This window comes from Canis aureus, chromosome 21 (genome assembly GCF_053574225.1).
Source record: "Canis aureus isolate CA01 chromosome 21, VMU_Caureus_v.1.0, whole genome shotgun sequence".
NCBI classification, from domain to species: domain Eukaryota; kingdom Metazoa; phylum Chordata; class Mammalia; order Carnivora; family Canidae; genus Canis; species Canis aureus.
The window spans coordinates 22596593-22614103 of NC_135631.1; the positions used below are offsets into that span (position 1 = coordinate 22596593).

General features: G+C 48.7%; 1 protein-coding gene and 1 long non-coding RNA gene across 5 annotated transcripts in view; one reads left to right on the forward strand and one right to left on the reverse strand.

Annotated features, from left to right (window-relative positions):
• ABTB2 (ankyrin repeat and BTB domain containing 2) overlaps window positions 1-17511 on the reverse strand; it is a 165652-nt gene that overhangs the window by 126857 nt on the left and 21284 nt on the right. The window contains exons 1-2 of one of the 3 annotated variants that reach the window (XM_077863555.1): window positions 2493-3255; window positions 958-1084 (exon numbers count right to left, since the gene is read on the reverse strand). The exons of the other annotated variants lie outside the window; for them this stretch is intronic. The gene's annotated coding sequence lies outside the window, so the exon portion shown is untranslated. Of the gene's footprint in view, window positions 1-957; window positions 1085-2492; window positions 3256-17511 lie in introns of those variants that run through there. 3 annotated transcript variants of the gene reach the window in all.
• Window positions 2395-4080, forward strand: LOC144292756 (uncharacterized). 2 transcript variants are annotated; one of them, XR_013360092.1, is made up of 2 exons: window positions 2395-2619; window positions 3583-4080. It is a non-coding gene; the product is annotated as an uncharacterized LOC144292756 (long non-coding RNA). The 2 variants fall into 2 exon arrangements; XR_013360093.1 differs by having other exon boundaries at window positions 3586-4080.

Consider the following 17511-nt stretch of genomic DNA (forward strand, 5'->3'; position numbering starts at 1 on the left):
CTCTGTTCCTGACCGTGAGAAGGAAGTGCTTGCCTCCCAGCTTGCTCTGGGACCTGGGCCTCAGTGGATCCTGGCAGGGCCCTTGCTCACCGGGAGGGCTGCCTCACCCTCTGAGAACTGGAAGCTGCGAGGTGAAGCTGGACAGGACCACACCATTTGCAAGCTACAGACCCAGAAAGGCATGCTGCCGCGCTTCTAAATTTATCTGCCGCCGAGAGGTCTAAAAATACCCAAGGTGATGCTTAATCGTCCAAGCACCAGAGCGGCCTGGACAAGGCCTCGGCCGTCCCCTGGTTACCCTTAGCTCCACACCAACCCAAATAAATTTGCTGTAAAAGACAACCTTATGCCCAGGGAGCTTCAAACCAATCCCTCAACCACTCCCTGAAACCAGATTAAGGCAGCACCTCCCCTACATAGAAATTCTGCAGTTGCCACTGATATTTTAATTGAGAGGGTAGCTGAGGTTGCTCTCCAGGGCTGAGAATAAAATGTAAAAAAAAAAAAAAAGAAAAAAAAGAAAAAAAAAATAAGGTATACATTTTCAACGTGAGGCAATTATTTAAACACAGTCCTAGTTACTAGCATCCTGCCTTGGGGTAATTATACCATTTCTCTCGAGTGGAAGTTTCTAGTAAAAAAGGTAGCAATTGACTATTACTGTCTGCTGGGACAGGACTTCTTAAGTAATCTCTACACCCAACATGGGGCTCGAACTCAACAACCCTGAGATCAAGAGCTGCGTGCTCTACCGGCTAAGCCAGCCGGACATCCTTGGGGCAGGACTTCTAATTGTCAGTTCATTCAGAGAAAGTGACTCAAAATAATCCTCTGGAACATCAGGTGTCTCTGCCTGGAAAGTCGTCTTCAAACTACTGAGCACATCCCAAAATACCCAGGGAGTTCCTGGTTTGGTTCGACACTAGAATCCCAGGAAAACCCACATTCTCTACTCACCTTCAGAGGATCTCTGACGGGTAAGAAACACTGGGCTTGAGGGTCAGAAGCTTCTGACTCAAGTCTGCAGAATCAGGCAGGCTTTCTCGACTGTGAACTGGGTGGTAGCTGCCTGTAGAGGTTGCCTCTAGGATAACAAGAGACGAACCATACATGTTGGTAGGGCCGGACAGACATTTGCTGCATTGGAACCTGGTCTCCAGGGATCCCTGGGTGGCTCAGCAGCTGAGCACCTGCCTTTGGCCCAGGATGTGATCCTGGAGTCCTGGGATCGAGTCCCACATTGGCTTCCTGCAGGGAGCCTGCTTCTCCCTTTGCCTGTGTCTTGGCCTCTTTCTCTGTCTCCCATGAATAAATAAATAAATAAAACCTTAAAAAAAAAAAGTTCCCTGAATCAAACTGGTTTGCAATCCTCAGATTTCCTATTTTTTCTTTCCTCTCTTAGTTGATCTCAGGAGATTGAGCCTCCCCGAGGCTACTCCTTTACCTCAGACTGCTTACCAGCAGCAACTAATGTTTATTGAGCATTTATTATAAGCCATAAACTACGTAAATGTCTTTCATGCACTATCACACTCAAATCCTCTCAACAACCCTGTATGATAGCTTTCATTATTCTCAGTTTATGGGAGGAAACAAGCTCAGAAAAGGTAAGTAACTTGCATTAGGTTACAGAGCTAGCAAGTGCAACAGCTGGGCCTCAACCAAGCCCAAGTGATTCTAAAAACCCATGTTCTTAAAAAACAAAACAAAACCAAAAACTTTTTTAGCAAGTGAGATACACATACTAAAATCAGATATGTATTCTCGATTTGGAAATGGCCTAAGAACTTAAAGGGTTAACAATAGCTCATTGTCAGGGAGGCAATTTATACATGAGCCCATGTGCATTTTTTTGCTCAAGGGTTCTGGAGCCTTCTATGAAATGAGATCAGCAGCTGGAGAGTGGCTGGCAGTGGGAAGAGGAGGGAGAGGATGACCAGACACCCCAAACAGGCACTCCTGAGGGCTGGCTCACAGACAGATCTTACTATTGGCTGGCTCCTGAGCACCCCAGCTGTCTCCTGGGTAGGATGTGGTCTGACCACATTCTTTCAAGTGTCTGGTAGCTCCTTGCAGGCCACCTGGCTCAGAAGGCGAGCCAGCACCTGAGCAGCAGCCCGCATCACTGCCAGACTCAGCAGAGAAGCCCTACTTCCTGCCCCAGGGGAGCCAGCCACGTCCCTGGTTAAGTCAAGGCCCTTCCCTCCCTCATAAACAACCAAGGGCCACCTAACAGGTGGACATCTGGAGAAGTCATCTCAAACACCCAGAGAGCTAGCCGGCGTTGGTACCACACACGCATGTGCATACATGCATGTGATGCTATCGGCTACGGGAGAGATGCCACTGTGAGGACTCACCTGCCTCAGTTTCTTCATCTGTGACATAGGCTCAATAGTAGGACTTTGTGACTCTCTGGCAAAGTGAGTTAATATGCATAAAGCACTCAGAACAGTGCCTGGTGCTTCAATTCATCAAGTGCGGCTACTTACCTTTATTATATCACCGTTACCACCACGGCGACGATGGGCAAGACTTCACAGGCTCTCTACACAGAACCTCAACATCGCTGCCCCACCCCGTCCTTGGAGAGGCACTTCCAAGCACAGTGGGCAGAAGGTAAGGCCAAGTGTCTCCCAGCTGGGGGAAGGTCACGGGGGTGTGACCCGGCTGACACACGGTGCTGGGGTGAGGGGCACTGCCAGTGGTGGCTGAATGACTACACATCTAGAAACAGGCCCCAGATTTTACAACAGTGGCAAGAAGAGATGGATGCGGGTGACAGGGATGGCAGAAAACATTCCCCAGGGACGCTCCCATGAGGGTGGCTTCGATTCTTTGATCTCCAGCACCCCCGAACCCAGCAAGGCCAAAGCCAAAGGACGGCTGGTCCAGGTGTCCTGGGGGTCCCAGACGTGGAGGCTGCTGCTCTTCCTGGATAAGCTGAGACAGAATGGAGACTTCCATAAGCTGCTCAGGGAGGGAGGAGTGGGTCTGAGCTTATCCCTCCACCTTGACCAAGGCAGGGCCCAGTATGGCTTCCCCAGTGAAGTGTCTAGACCGCAAGTCTCCTCCAGCACATAGTATGCCCTCTTAGTCAGCTGGGGCTGCTAAAACAGAAGATCATGGACCGAGCGGCTTAAACAACAGAAACTTCTTTCCTCTCAGTTCTGCAGGCTGGAAAGTCCAAGATGAACATTTGGTTTCTGGTGAGGGCCTGCGGAGAACCAGGTGCTGTCTCACTGTGTTCTCACGTGGTGATCTCTCTTCTCCACCGCCCCCATCCTCCCTCTTACAATGCCACCAGTCCTATCAGATTAGGCCCCCACCTCTATGACCTCATGTATCCTTAATTACCTCCTGAAGAACTTGTCTCCAGGTACAGCCACACGGGGAGGTTAGGGCTTCAACGTGTGAATTCAGGGGGACACAATTCAGGACGTGGCGTATGTGTTCAACAGTACGTGTGACACAAAGAAATGACTAGAAAGGCCAGCCAGACGTGTGTGTTTTCAAGCGCCTACTAGGCGCCACACACTGTGCTACGTGCTACAGGGTATATAACCTTTCCTTCTCTCCCAGCAGCCATAGGCGACAGGCTCTCACTTGAAAGGACGACTCTGAGCCCCAGGTCTCGTGGCTGGTGAGTGGAAGAGCCCAGCCTTCATCCCAGAGTCCACCCCGGGTGCCCGACAGAATCCTCTTGGCAGGACTGGTCGCATGACTTGTGGAGATCAGGGCAAAACAAAAATATGGAGCCCCTCGTTCAAACATGAAGGATTTTCAAGATAGTGACAAGAAGTCAGTAAGTGAAGTGCGGGGGCCTTTCTGAGTGGGGACCCTATGGGACCCCACGGGACACACACCCATGAGGCTGGCTCTGCTGCACGGGGTTGGCTCTGAGAAGCTGAGGGAGACACGCAGTTTATGAGTATAATCAGCCCTGCGTTGGTCCTGACCATTTTCACTTTGCCACGTTCCAGTTCATCTCTCCAAATGACTTCTCCAGAAAGGCCATCAAGTATTATCTTACCCTCCTTCAAAAAAAAAAAAAAAAAAAAAAAGCAAAGACTGGAAAAATCTCTGCCAGAAAAGTTCAGAATTCCACATTAAAAGGAGGCCTGTGCTTCAGTGAGCCTGTCTTCTGGACAGTCTACGTCTGCAGGAGGCCACGTGAGCAGCAGACACTCTGTGGAAACAAGCTTGCCGGCATTTGGAAACCTAAGTGGGACCAGATCCTTGGTTGAGGAGCCCCAATTACCACAGAGCGAGCTGTCCTGATTAAAACCAGTGGCTTGAGGTTCCTGGATTCCACTGAATAAACACACCCAGTTCAGGCTGACTGGTTTCTGCTGATGGAGAGCAGTGAGTCTCTCCGAAATTACCTGTGTCCGGGGCCTTCCTGACCCCAGGCTCGCAGGGGTCTGGGATCGGGCTCGCTCTCAGGCCCAGAAACCCATCTCTGGGAAACTCTGAAACAATGGAAAGCTGTTTGGGGGCCGCCAAAAAGCTTTGGGGAATACAGCTCCAAATATTCATGAGGAGGAATGGAAACAATTAGACTGATTCCAGGGATGAGTTCTGGGTTCTCATTCTCCTCTCCCTCCATGCCCCCCCCCCCGCTCCCCTGCAACCAGCTCCCTGCTCCTCTGTTTCTCCTACCCTTACCCAAAGCCCAGCTCGCCCACAAAGCCTCAGCAGATGCAGCAGGGAGGAAGGGGAGACTTCTGGCCGGCCACAGCCCTGAGGCTTTTTTTTTTTTTCCCCACCAGGAGTCGGGTTCTCAAGCACACAGGTCTCCAATCCACTTTCCCTTTTCAGAGCAGCAGTCAGAAGCAACCACTCTTCGTGTGTTAGACCATTTTCCGTGGCTGGATGTCGGTGCTTCCGACACATGCACAGAATCCCCAAACACCTGTGCTAGTCAGTCCCTCTCCAAAGAGGGGTCCTGAGGAGGGAGGCATAGGATAATCTGTCCTGCGGATTACACGCAGCTTACACAGCAACTTTTAACCAACCAGGGTCAAACTGCAAATTCAATGTTTACAGTTAAAGTTGTAAGGTAAGAAAAAAAATGTTTTGCAGGGTCCTAACACCTGAAATGCCCAGAACCGACTTCGTGACCAAGAGGGCAGGTTTGTTAGAACATCACTGTGCTTTACCCACCTAGCAGGATGGAAAACTATGGTTCCAGCCTTCGAGGGGTGCTCTGTGGGGCATGTGGTGTAGAGAGCTCTCTGCTGAGGGCATCCAACATGAGCCTGCGTTCTGTGGTCAGTCCCAGCCCTGGCCACCCAGTAGCCCTTGTCACGTGGGTATCAGAAAACGATTCCCTTTTAATCCTTTGTCGATCATCAGTAATTGGGACCCGCTGGAGAGGTTCTTACCTCTCCTACTCCTCAGGAGGGAGGTACTCACTTTCTAGAAATGATTTCATTTTAAACTCAGCTCCAGCCCAGCCAATGGTCTAGACCTCCTGATCCTTTGGGAGGCAAAGATACTCTTTGGATCATCTCCTACATTCTGCTCGTTTGCTTTCCTAAAACCAACAGGCTTAAGTCAGTGACCAAGTGTAAACATGTGTTTGCCACAAACATCTCATCATCAAGTACAAAGGCACCCAGGCTGAGTGGTGAAAATGCTAAGGCCAAGTGACTGTTCCCACTGGTGCTGCTGCTAATCTGTGAGCTTCAGTGTACACACATGTATACATACACATTTAAATATACCACATACTTAAATGTGATAAAACTACAACAATATGACTGTATATAAAGAGCTTCCGAGAGGGGCACCTGGGTGGCTCAGTCATGATCCCGGGTTCCGGGATCGAGTCCCACATTGGGCTCCTTGCTCAGCCAGGAGTCTGCTTCCCCTCCCTCTCTGCTTCCCTGCCCCTCTTACCCGTGTTCTCACATTTGTGTGCATTCTCTCTCAAATGGATAAATAAAATCTTTAAAAAATAATAAAATAAAGAGCTTTCAACAATAAAGCTCAGCTGAGCCTATCCTAACAGACTACATCAAGGGTGTACTAAGGATCTCTGCATTCCTAAGCTAGTAATGAGACTGAAGATGTGAGCAGTCTAGGACACAGCTCCCCGCCCTACTTGCCAAGGACCTCACCGGGCGGGGAGGAGCCCAGAAAGGCACATGGGAAAGAGCTTACAGATCTCGGCACAACTCTCAGGGCCCATCAGTAGCAGTTCCAGAATGCCTATGCATGAGGGACCTGGGGCAGGAGAGACCCCAAGGGTTGTTTCTTTCTCTGCCACAAGCAGACAATGACCAGGTCAACAGAGGTAGAGGGACTCCAACCAGAAATGCATGGAAGACCCATTGGCATTTCAGAGTGCACGGTCAGATGTTCCACAAAAACACGACCTGTCTTGGGTACGGTAAGCATGTCACCTGTGAGATTTGTTTCTACTCTAGAATCGCTGGACAAGGCCTAGCTCAGGCAATGCTTGCCCTCTGATTCCACTGCCCTGGGTTCAGATCATTATCACTGTCATTGGCATGTTGTTGACAGGCCTGTCTACCCTGGACACTATAATCTTCCTGCAGGCAAAGGGGCTGGGGCATGTCCCCCTCTTCCAGTGTCAAATTCTTACTTCACCAAGACAGCACCTGGCCCACAGAGCACCCAATGAGTAGGCGTTGCCAGAAAGCATGAGCACAAGAGCAACAGTAAGGGGAACTGTTGGTCAGCAAGATTGCGGATGGCTGACCTGAAAGGCAACTCAGACACCACTTAGAGAAGTCATGCCCCAACAACTCCCCGAGAAGGAAGCATGGGCTCTGAGGGCTCAGGTGACTGGCCAAAGGTCACTCGGCCATTTGGTGGCAGAGCCAGGACGTGACTCGAGGCTCAGCTTCTAACTACACAATGGAGCAGTCATCAAAATTCCAACTTAGATTTCTGGGCAATCTGAAAGAAGGTGGTTTTACTCGATTGTGAATCACCAAGTAAGTACAGAGTCCAAGAGCCCAGGGGATTATTTTCCATTTAGTGCCAGATGGGGAGTCAGGACTCCATGTTCTGAGTTGGGAGGTGATCCACCGTGTGATAAGGATCCGATATATTGCTCTCAGGTTTTCCTTGAGCAGCTTAACCACCAGCCCAAGTAATCCATAAAACCCAGTGTTTAAAGAAGCAAGATGTTTTGATGAAGAAATACCAAGAGATATCATTTTAGGGTTAAGGAAGGAAGCTGGCATGCCCTTCAAAGGACTGGCCCAGTTATTAGTCTGAGTTAGCTATACTGCCAAAGGCACCTCTTTCCCAGACTAAAATTCTGGAGTCAGAAACCAGCAGTGTGTTAGCAAGAGTGACAGCAAAGTCTCCTACAGCTGGGGACTATGTTTTGTCATCCCCACAGAGTAACAGGAACAGCAGTGGAGCAAAGACCACCCCAAGCTCCAGGAGGTGAGAGGGGCAAGGCAGGGCCACAAAGCTCTGTTGCCCAGATCTGGTGGATGGGAAGCCTTGGTTCAATTCTTCTTTCCCCCAATCCCACTGACATTAGGAGGTCAAACCACAGTCAGGTGGAGCAGGTCAGAGAGTCATCAGCAAGGCTCATTTGAGCTTTCTTCCAACCTTGTCATAGACATAGGTACAGGTCCCATCAGGACCAAGTGATGCCTGGGCTGGCCAGTGTCTAAGAGGTAGGGCAGGGGAACCTAGGTTTAGGACAGCTCCAAGCCAAGGATGGCTGTGGGCAAGAAGGGAATGGCCACCACACACCGAGCAGTTGCGTGCTGCTGACTTTGGGAAGTAGTTCAGAATTAGCCAGACCTGGGTATGAATCCCCTTACCATCACTGGTCACCTCATGGTAAGTTATTTCACCTCCCCGAGCCCCGGTTTTGTCATCTGGAAAATGAGACACCATCCCTTCTTAGAGAGTAAAGTAGATAATGAGTTAATAGGTATGAAGTATGCAGAGCCTAGTACCTAGAACATATTAATCCCTTAATACATGTTAATTTTTATTCTTTTTTAAAAGATTTATTTATTTACTTACTTGTGAGAGAAAGAGAGGGAGAGAGAGCACAAGCAGGGGCAAGGGACAGAGGGAGAAGCAGACTCCCCGCTGAGCAGGGAACCCAATGTGGGCTTTGATCCCAGGACCCTGAGATCATGACCCAAGCTGATGGCAGACACTTAACCGACTGAGTCACCCAAGCGTCCCTTTAGTTTTATTCTTAACACACAGCTAATTCCCCAGGATCTCTAGCCACAGAGTTGAATGTGATTTCATGTCTATCTGTCCCACGCACATGCATGGATGAGCCAAACAGGAACTAGTCTAGCTTTGAAGGCACTAATGTCATTACAGGAGGAAGGAGCAGACTTTCTTAAGGATATTAAACTTGGGCAAACACTGAAATATTTTGCATCAGCTGGGCAAGCCATGGGTGAAGACAGGGCCCTAGAAACGTACTCAATGGTAGAAGGAGTCCAGTTGATGATGAGAAATTGTCCCTGGATGATCTCCAGGTCTAAAGACCATGGCCATTTCAACTCCCCACAAGTGGAGAGATGCATGACAATAGGTCCCCTGAATGGACATGTCTCACCACAGTGGAATCTCTTCTCCAAAGCAGAGTAGAAACTGGAAGCCCAAGGGGCCTCTGTGGGTGGACTGGTGTGGAGTGCCTTTTCCAATCACTTATGCAACTGTCACTAAGTACTTCGTCCATAGGCACTGTGTGTCCACATCAGAGGGTTGCCAAATTCTCACAGAACGTACCTACTGGACTAAGTTTATTTCCCTCAGGCAAGGCCTGCTTGCTGTCTTCCCTCTCCTGAGAAGGATGGCTCACTTCGGTTAGCAAGCTTACAATCTCCCCCAACACAGTTTTTATCTTTTTTTCAGCCAGGTGCACTGAGATCTTCCATGAATGGCTTTGCGCCATTCAAAGATGTTTCACCTTGGGTTAAGTCTTTGCAAGGAGGGAAGGGACATGGGCAGATATCCCACTCCACAGAGGTCAGACCTTCAGAAACCTTGACGTTTCTGGTCAAACCACAGATAGCGGTGTGCCAAAAGCTCAAAGGAAAAGGAGAAACATTAACCAACCAGTTTGAAAACACACAAACACACACACAGAGGTTCAAGCAGGAGGATAAGGAGAGTTTGAAGGTTAGTTCCCCTTTTATGATCCAAAGAAAATGAAAACCTATCAGGGGTGACGTTTCTTTTTCCAGAAAGATGCCTGTGAACTGGATGTATCATTGGGATGCTTCTGGGTATAAGACAACAGAAAGTGGCTTGCACAGTAAGGGGCATTATTAGCTCTTACGTTAGCTCAGCTAGGGGAGTGTCGGGGTTCTTGGTTCTGTGGTTCCACATTATCATCAAGGATCCAAGGCATTTCTTTTTTCCCCTCAGTCTGCATCAGGATGGTGGACTCTATCCTATTTCCCTGCACAGCCACTGGATGGCTCCTGACACAGCTCCAAACATGTCCATATGACATCCAGAAGTCTGAAAAGAGGAGGACCCCAAACTTGGGTCATTCCTTTGAGAAGAAAACCCTTCCAGAAGTCCCACCTACCAGACTTCCCTCAGTGGTCTGAATTAGGTCACAGGTCCATTCCTAAATTAATTGCTGTTCGGAGGGCAAGAACCACAACCATCAGGACAGTCAGGACTCCCTTCCGGGCCAGGAGGGAGAGCCCAGGCACATAATGCAACTTCCTTCTGATTCCTGAACAGGGCCACAGTTCCGTTCGCAAGAACAAAGGATGGGGCAGGGGGTTCTGGTGTCAGTTTGGGAGACAATCCAACAGTATCTATCATAGTTCACGGTCCTCCTGGCCTCCTACAGATTTAGACTACAAATCAAGGCATACAAAAACCATCCCAACACGCAGGTCTGATGTCAAATGTCTCTTTTAGAATTTTACCCATCACGAAAACACATTTGGGTTAACAATGACTTGCAGTGTGTGGACCTTGTTCGGAATCGAATTTAAACTTACCAGTTTACATCAGATATTTTTGAGGCAAAAAGGTACATTTGAATGTGGACGAGGTACTGGGTTATATTAAGGAATTAGGATGATGGCATCGTGACAATTAAATATAGGAAGCTATATGACATGTAAGCAAACCCTTATTTCTTCAAAGGATGCATACTGAAGCACTTAGGGATAAAATGTCACAATGTCCGGGATTTGATTTATTCCAGCCAAGCAAAGGCATAAAGATAGTGTCAAAATGGTGCTAAGTGCTGAATCTGGGTGAGAGATATATGGGTGTGCATTACACAATTCTCTACCCTCTTTAATGTTTAAAAATATTTTGTAACAAGGATTTAGCAAGTAAGGTATGCTATGGTCTGACCCTGCCTTCAGAAAGCTTACCATGCCTTCAGGCTGTTCCTCCTCGAGGCCCTTTGGATTTTCTCTACCATCTTCCTGGCATGTTTCCTAAGATCTTGCATTTCTGGCTCCTTCTCAAACTCAGGCCTCTGTCCAGATGTCACATCTCCTTGCACTGGCTTCATTCCCCCTCCCTCGGTCTTTTTCTAGCTTCTCAGCCTGATTTTGCTGCCGTTCAGTATTCATTGCTACTTGGAGTTACCCTATTTGTTCACCAGTTATGGTCTGTTTCTTCCATCTAGAACAATCTCCATGAGAAGAGTGACCTAACATATGCTATACAATCTTTCTCCGGTGCTAAGTCAGTTCCACGCATATAGAAGGCCCTCAAATATGTGAACCAAGAAGCTGAATTCTCTTTCTTAAAAGCCCTCATCGACACTAACCGGAATGATCACCTTTCAATGAACAATTGACATCTATTCATTTAATCCTCACAAAAATCCTAGGAGGGTAGGTCGTATGGTGCTATGATATTTGACCTCTGCGCAGGAAAAGGTGACACACAGGCCTCCTGCCCATTCCCAGGTGCAGGACAGGCATCCCTGGTAAATCCCTGAATTCCTTCCACCAGGCCTGGATTCAACACAGTTCTCCAGGCAGTTAGTGTCCTTGATTAGGTCTGGTCCACGAGGTGAGGTCTACTTGCCGTTCCCATACTAGGTGTCGCTATGGAAAAGCAGGTGTGTGATGGACATACCCCTCCAAAAGAGCATTCTGGAGCTCATTCTTGCCTCTTCGGGAAATGCAAAACCAAAGGCTGCAAATACAGCCTGGCCATGGCGAGTGACACTGCCAGACCACTGGATCAGCCTCCAGAAGGTTATTAAATAGCACAGCCCAGCTGCCAAAGCCTTCTGAGGCTTGGCGTGCAAGGAAGGGCTCTCCTGTGGGGACTGCTGGCTGTCCCCATCGGTTACAGATCAGAATTTCCAGCTCTGCTGCTCTTCAGCTTCCCACACCTTTCTGCCAAGAAAGCACATGGAAGCACCAGGACCAAATGCAGGAGTCAGGAGACCCAGGTCCAGTCCAGATTCCGCCTCTACATGGCAGGCTGCTTCACCCCTCCTGCCTCGGAGTCCACACCTGAGAAGTACACTGCTTAGGCCACAGTTAGAGGCCCTCCGAGTTCTCACTTCAGAGTCAAGGTCCATTTTCAGAGCTTTCATATTCTGTGCATAACGCCTGGCACAGAGAAGGTCTCCCATCAATGTGGATAGGAGGGAAAGGAGCCTCTTAGCGGACCATCGGCAGGCTCAGGCAGGGGTGATCGCAACGCAGTGGACAGGGCAAGATGGCCAGAGCAGACCAGGAGCCTGCATACCTTCCAGCATGTTCTCCCTCCATCGAAAGACCCTCTGATAGTGAGGTAAAAAAAAAAAAAAAAAAAAAAAATCAATGGGTCAAAAGTCTGTTTACTGGTTGGGTGTGGTGACCTTGGGCAAGTTAAACTCTCTGTACTCTAGTTTCCCTTATTTATAAGATGAAGATAATTATAGTATCTACAGCACAGGATCGTCAGAATAACAACATAATGCCCGTAAAGAACTTGAAACAGTGCGTGACACGTGGTAAGTGCCCCAAGTTAGCTATTATTCACTTCTACTCTTACTACCAATACTAGTCTTTGGATCATCCAATCTAGAAGGGAAGGGGTTCTGCTGCCTGGTCAGATGCTACATAAAGGTTCCTGAATGAGTGAATAAATGAGATAAACCAAATTCAATCTTTTCCATTCATTCCTCCTCTCTCCACACTACCTGACTGATGGGTTAGAATGATTTGCCCTAAAGCTAGATTTTACACGGACAGTAAAGGGACCCGTACGGTGGGGAGCATTCTCCACTGCACCTGAAGTATGAAGACGGGACTTCTCAGTTGATGTGAAAACACAAGTATGTATTTTCTTAAATGTCAGAGCAACCACTTTTTAAAAAAACAACTTCACAAAGAGATGGTAAAAAAAAATAGGTAAGACGCAATATGAAAAATTGTTCAACCAATCTAAAGGCAGGAAAAGGAGAACAAAAGGAAGGGACAAACTGCAAATAAAATAGTAGAACCTAGATCCAAATATATCGACATTCATATTAAATGTAAACAATCTAAACACACCAGTTAAGACAGAGGTGGTGAGAATAGAGAACAAACAAAATGCAACTACGTGCTGTTTACCAGAAACTAGGTTGGCATAGGAGATAAACCACTTAAAATTAAGTGTATAGAGAGATAAAGTATGTACACATGTATCAAAAGAAAACTGGAGTGGCTATAATTAATCTTGGATAAAGCAGACTTCAGGGCAAAGATAATTCTTCGGGACAAAGCAGGCCTTTACAATGCTAGCTTTTACATAAGGCATTGGAGAAGATGAAGTTTCTAGTAGGATGAGGCAGGAAACCGCTGGGAAAGACCCTCTTCTCCCCACCCCACCCCCATCTCAGCTGCCCCAGGGCCTTGTCACATGCCTGGCTCTCCCTCCCCGGCCTCAGGCACACAGTTCTCCCTACTCACCCCAATTCCCTTCTAATCTCAATTAGCTTCTGTGGGAAAACCACCCCCCAAAGTCATGGGCATCAGTGACCTTGTTGAAAAAGCCACCCCCAGTGCAGGATTACACCCTCATTCCTTGGGGTAAATTCTCAACTCCATAGCCTCATGCTACTCGGGGGGCTCCACACCCACGCAGTTAGGGATCTGGGGCAAAAATCCCTCCACTTCTATTCTCCTCTCACCCCCTCACATTTCTACCAAGAGAAACTAGATGGGGGGAGGGGGGCTTTAAAAACCAAACGATCCTGCACAGAAGAAAGGGTTCTGGATTATGTTTTCTGCTTCTATGACCTTGGCAGGAACCTGGTTGAAACAAGCCCCCGGCAGGGCGCATACATGGTTAGGACGTGCTCTGTCTGCCGTCTGGCCGCCCAGACTCAGCTCCTCAGTGTGTCACCCCTCCAGCCCCCATGCTGCCTGCACCCCCCGGCGTGTCATCTACACAATGTGTGAAAATACCGAGACTGTGGTGCCCTTGGCTGCGCTGGACAACCTCGGCCCCGCCGATTCTGGAAGCAAGATTTGGTTTGTGCCCGGACCCGTCCTGCTGTCCAGGTTGCAGACAGGCTAGACCGGCAGCTCAGAGTCAGAAGTCAGGCAGATGGAGGCATCACGTGGGTCAGACGGGCTGGCAGGAGGCCCACCCAGCCTCCTCCTTCTGGAAAGGCACTGGCTTCACCAGTCAGGCAATCTTCTTTCTTCCCAGGCCTGCAGTTTCACGAGTGATGAAATCTGTTATCAGGGGAGCACTCTTTTTGGATGGTGAGAAATCCTGCTGGGATGGGCTCCGTCAACGGCACTTGGGGTGAGGGACCCGGGCTGTGCAGCTGGGGAGAGCTCACCGTGAGCCTGGCTTTGCTGCTTACTTGCTGTGTGACTTGAGGCAAGGTGCTTCACCTCTCTGAGCCTCCACTGCTGCTTCTGCAAACCGAGGACACAGTATCTGCCTTCCCTGGGGTGTTGTGGGGATTAAACGAGACCATGTATGGGAAGTGCTCTGTGAGGACTGCCCCAAGATCCTCCATTCCTCCAGCACAGAAACCACTCCTTTCATGTCCTCCATGAGGCCTACAAGATGCCAGCCCAGGGCAGGCATTCAAGGAACCCCTGGCTGGCTAAGCATTCACACTCTCTGGATCTGGTTAGCTACGCGTACTTTAAAAGGAACACTTAATAACACCCCTCCTTGTCTGCTTTAGTTTCAGAAATGGAAAGCAAACTAGCCACCAAGCCATCCAAGATACTGAAAACCTGTGGCCTTGAGTATCACCACACCTTCCGGTGCACCTGCAGCTGATTAAAAACAAGGTGCTGTGAGATGAACTCGCCTGTGACGCTTGACAACACGCAGTTTAGACCAAATGGTGTCACTAAACCCTGAAGCACTTCACGGTGGCCCCGAGCTGGAGGCGGACTGGAAGAGCTGGTGGCACTTCCATTCCCCTGGCACAGGGTAAGGTACCAGTCGGACAGAAATGAGCCCAGCCACTGGCTGTTCGGGACCGAATAGCTGTCTCCCTCAAACCTACAATCTGCCCCTGCAGAGGAAAGCTTACATCAGGACAAATACACACTGAAGTCAGTGAAGATAATAATAATTGTTCTAAGAGCTGCAACTAAAAGACACTTGTGAGCTTCCCGTTCACATTAATAAATTCTCTTCAAATAAAAAAGTGACCCTTGCCCAGCCTAACGTGGCAGATGGGTTTCTCCATGAAACTGGTTTTTCCATCTTACTTTTCCTCCTAGGCCTCCCAGGTCCCCCAGTGCCTCGTCTCCACGGGCTCAGCTCTCCTCTCTTCTACCCACAGACCTCCCCGCCCGCCCCACCCTTGGCTCTATGACCACCAGGACTCCCAGCCTGAGACCTGCATGTGGCCAGTGGACTACGGTTCAGTGGTGGACCTACGGCCGAAGTCAGGGTCCCTGGGACCCAACTCCAGGGTTCGTGTTGGAGCTGCCCTAGAAGCCAGCTTGGCCCCGTCACTATTAGGCTTTAAAGCTGAGGCTGCTGCAGGCAGTTTATAATCACGAGGGAAAAGCTGCTGGGAAATGGAGCCAGCTGAGGAGCAGAATGAAGAGCAGGGAGCCAGCAAGGGAAAATGGGGTCTCAGAGATACCACCGAACCCCTGAATCAAAGCAACCCTGAAGCCAGCCTTACGACAGGATTTTTAAATAAGCCCGTGTATGTCGTTTTTCTTTATTCAGCTTGAAATGTGTCTGCAATCTGCAGCTTGAAACTCCAGACACAGGAGTTTTCGACAGAGGTGTACTTGTGTTAAATAGCAATTTTATGGCTTCTCAGCTTCCAACAACGTAGAGTAAAAGAATGATGAACTGGATCCCCAGAATCCTTCCCATCTGGCCACCCTGAAGAGTGGGTACAGGGTTGGCTCCTTCTGAGTAAGTGGCTGCTGGCTTAGAAATGCCGGGGTTCCTGGGTGGCTCAGTGGGTTAAAGCGTCTGACTGACTCTTGGTTTCAGCTGGGGTCGTGATCTCGGGGGTTGTGGGATTGAGCCCCACACTGGGCTCTGCACTCATGGGGGACCCTGCTTCGGATTCTCTCTCTCCCTCCCTCCCACTCCCTTTCTCAAACAAATTAAATAAATAAAATATTTTTTAAAAATGCTAGTGACTTCACCGAGATAATAACTGCTCAGGTTAACAGGCCTTAGGTAATGACAAAGCACTGGTCCCTCATCGGCCCTGGGACGTCAAACTTACCCTTGGTTCCTTCTAATAAGCGAATGAAGCCATCTGCCTGGAACGGAGGGAGAATGAGAGGCAGCAGCACCACATCGCAGTAACAACATGTGCTTGCTTTGAGTTGCGTAGATTTGGGTTCAAATCCCTGGTCTACCCTCAACTAGCTATGTGACCTTGGGTCACAGATTTAATCTCTCCAGGCCAGTTTCCACGTCTGTAAAATAGAAAGAGTGTTACCACACAGGGTTGTTTCAAGGATTGAACCCGGTAAATCGTGAAGTGTCTAGCAATGCAGCTGGTCTATAGTAAAGCCTCAAGAAATGTTAGCTATAATGGAGATGAAATGAGGCAGACGTGAAAGGACTTGGTAAAAACCATAAGGCACTGTGTCCCCATCACCTCACTCCTAAACTGGCCATGGTTAGAATGTCACAGGATGGGCGAAAGGCAAGAAACCCAGTGAAATGACTGCAACTGATAATCGTACCTGACCCAGCAGAGAGAGAGAGATGTCAATGGGACACAGGGGTATGAACCCCATGCTATAATATAATTGTCATTTTGTCAACAGTTTAGCACACTCCCCAAGAAATAATAGATCAGGGCAGTTCATGGAAAGCTCTATCAGTAGCGACCTGTTAAACGTTCCTCTGGAGGCCTGGAACGGTTCCCAAGCTGTGAACGCTCTGGCCCGTCCTGAACTTTTCCAGAGCTACATCTGCAAAAGTACAAGTGAGATCCCCTTCCCGATGTTTCTCTTTCTTTTAACAACTTCATGGGCAGGATGAAAAGGTGCTTCTTTATGAATGAGAAATTTCAGTTGCTGCAGTTGGCGGCAGAGATTTCCAAGAAGCCCCGCCATGAGGAGCGCTGCCTTAAGCAGACCCCTCCTACTTTCCACTGGCACATCCCGTTAAAATGAGGGAGTGTGTGGTTTCACGTGGGCTGCTCGCAGGAAAGACACAGCTGTGGTCTTTCCTGCGAAAACCAGAAAAGATACTCCTCCCAGGTTCCCAGGTTCTGGATGAAAATGTCCCCCAAAACTGAAGGGACACTGGTGTTTTTGTTTGTTTTGGTTTTTTTTTTTTCTCTTTTTAGTTTGGGAGCTTTAAAAAAAAAAAAAACACATAACAAGCCTAAGAAGTGCTCCCCACAAACATACAAAAGGGTCACTTCAAATAACCCAAGTATTGCTTAATATGGAAAAACTTAAAGCCTGAAAATCAGGTCCATAAAATGCAAGGAGTCTTGGAAAAACAACCCCATTTGATTTTGCAGTACTCGTGCAGGAAAATAGATAGATTGTTCTCTTACTCTCTTTTCTAACTGCAGCCTGTATACCAGCCGTGTATATTTTGGACTCTTTCCCATCCTACCATGATTTCCTGTCTAAGTCTGGGTCCCATGGTAACTGCAGAAATCTGGCACACCGGCCCCACAGGCAATGACTGGCCACGTGAGGGATGCCAAGCGGGTATCTTCTTCCATAACAAACATATCCCTCTCCTGCTTCTGTGGCAGGGCCGCTCTCCTACCCATAAACTCCTGCTAATAAGGTCTTCAGTTTATAAACGGATCTCCCCTCCCAGCCGGTCTCACCCACCTCGCAGGGAAGAAAAAATCTTTTGCAGAATCAGAGGGCCTGTGTGTATTCAGCATTCCATGCATTGCCCAGGATAGAGAGGCTACAAGGTTGCTGGAGGAAACAATTATCAATGGTCTTGCCACCAGCAAAAGCCGTCAAGCAGTTCAGTAAAACCAAAATCTTCATGGATTTTGGGTGGACAAAAGTTGTCCTTGGAAATGAACTTCGCGAGAGTCCCAAGGGGACCCTGATGGGGGCCGTGTGTTTTAGCTGA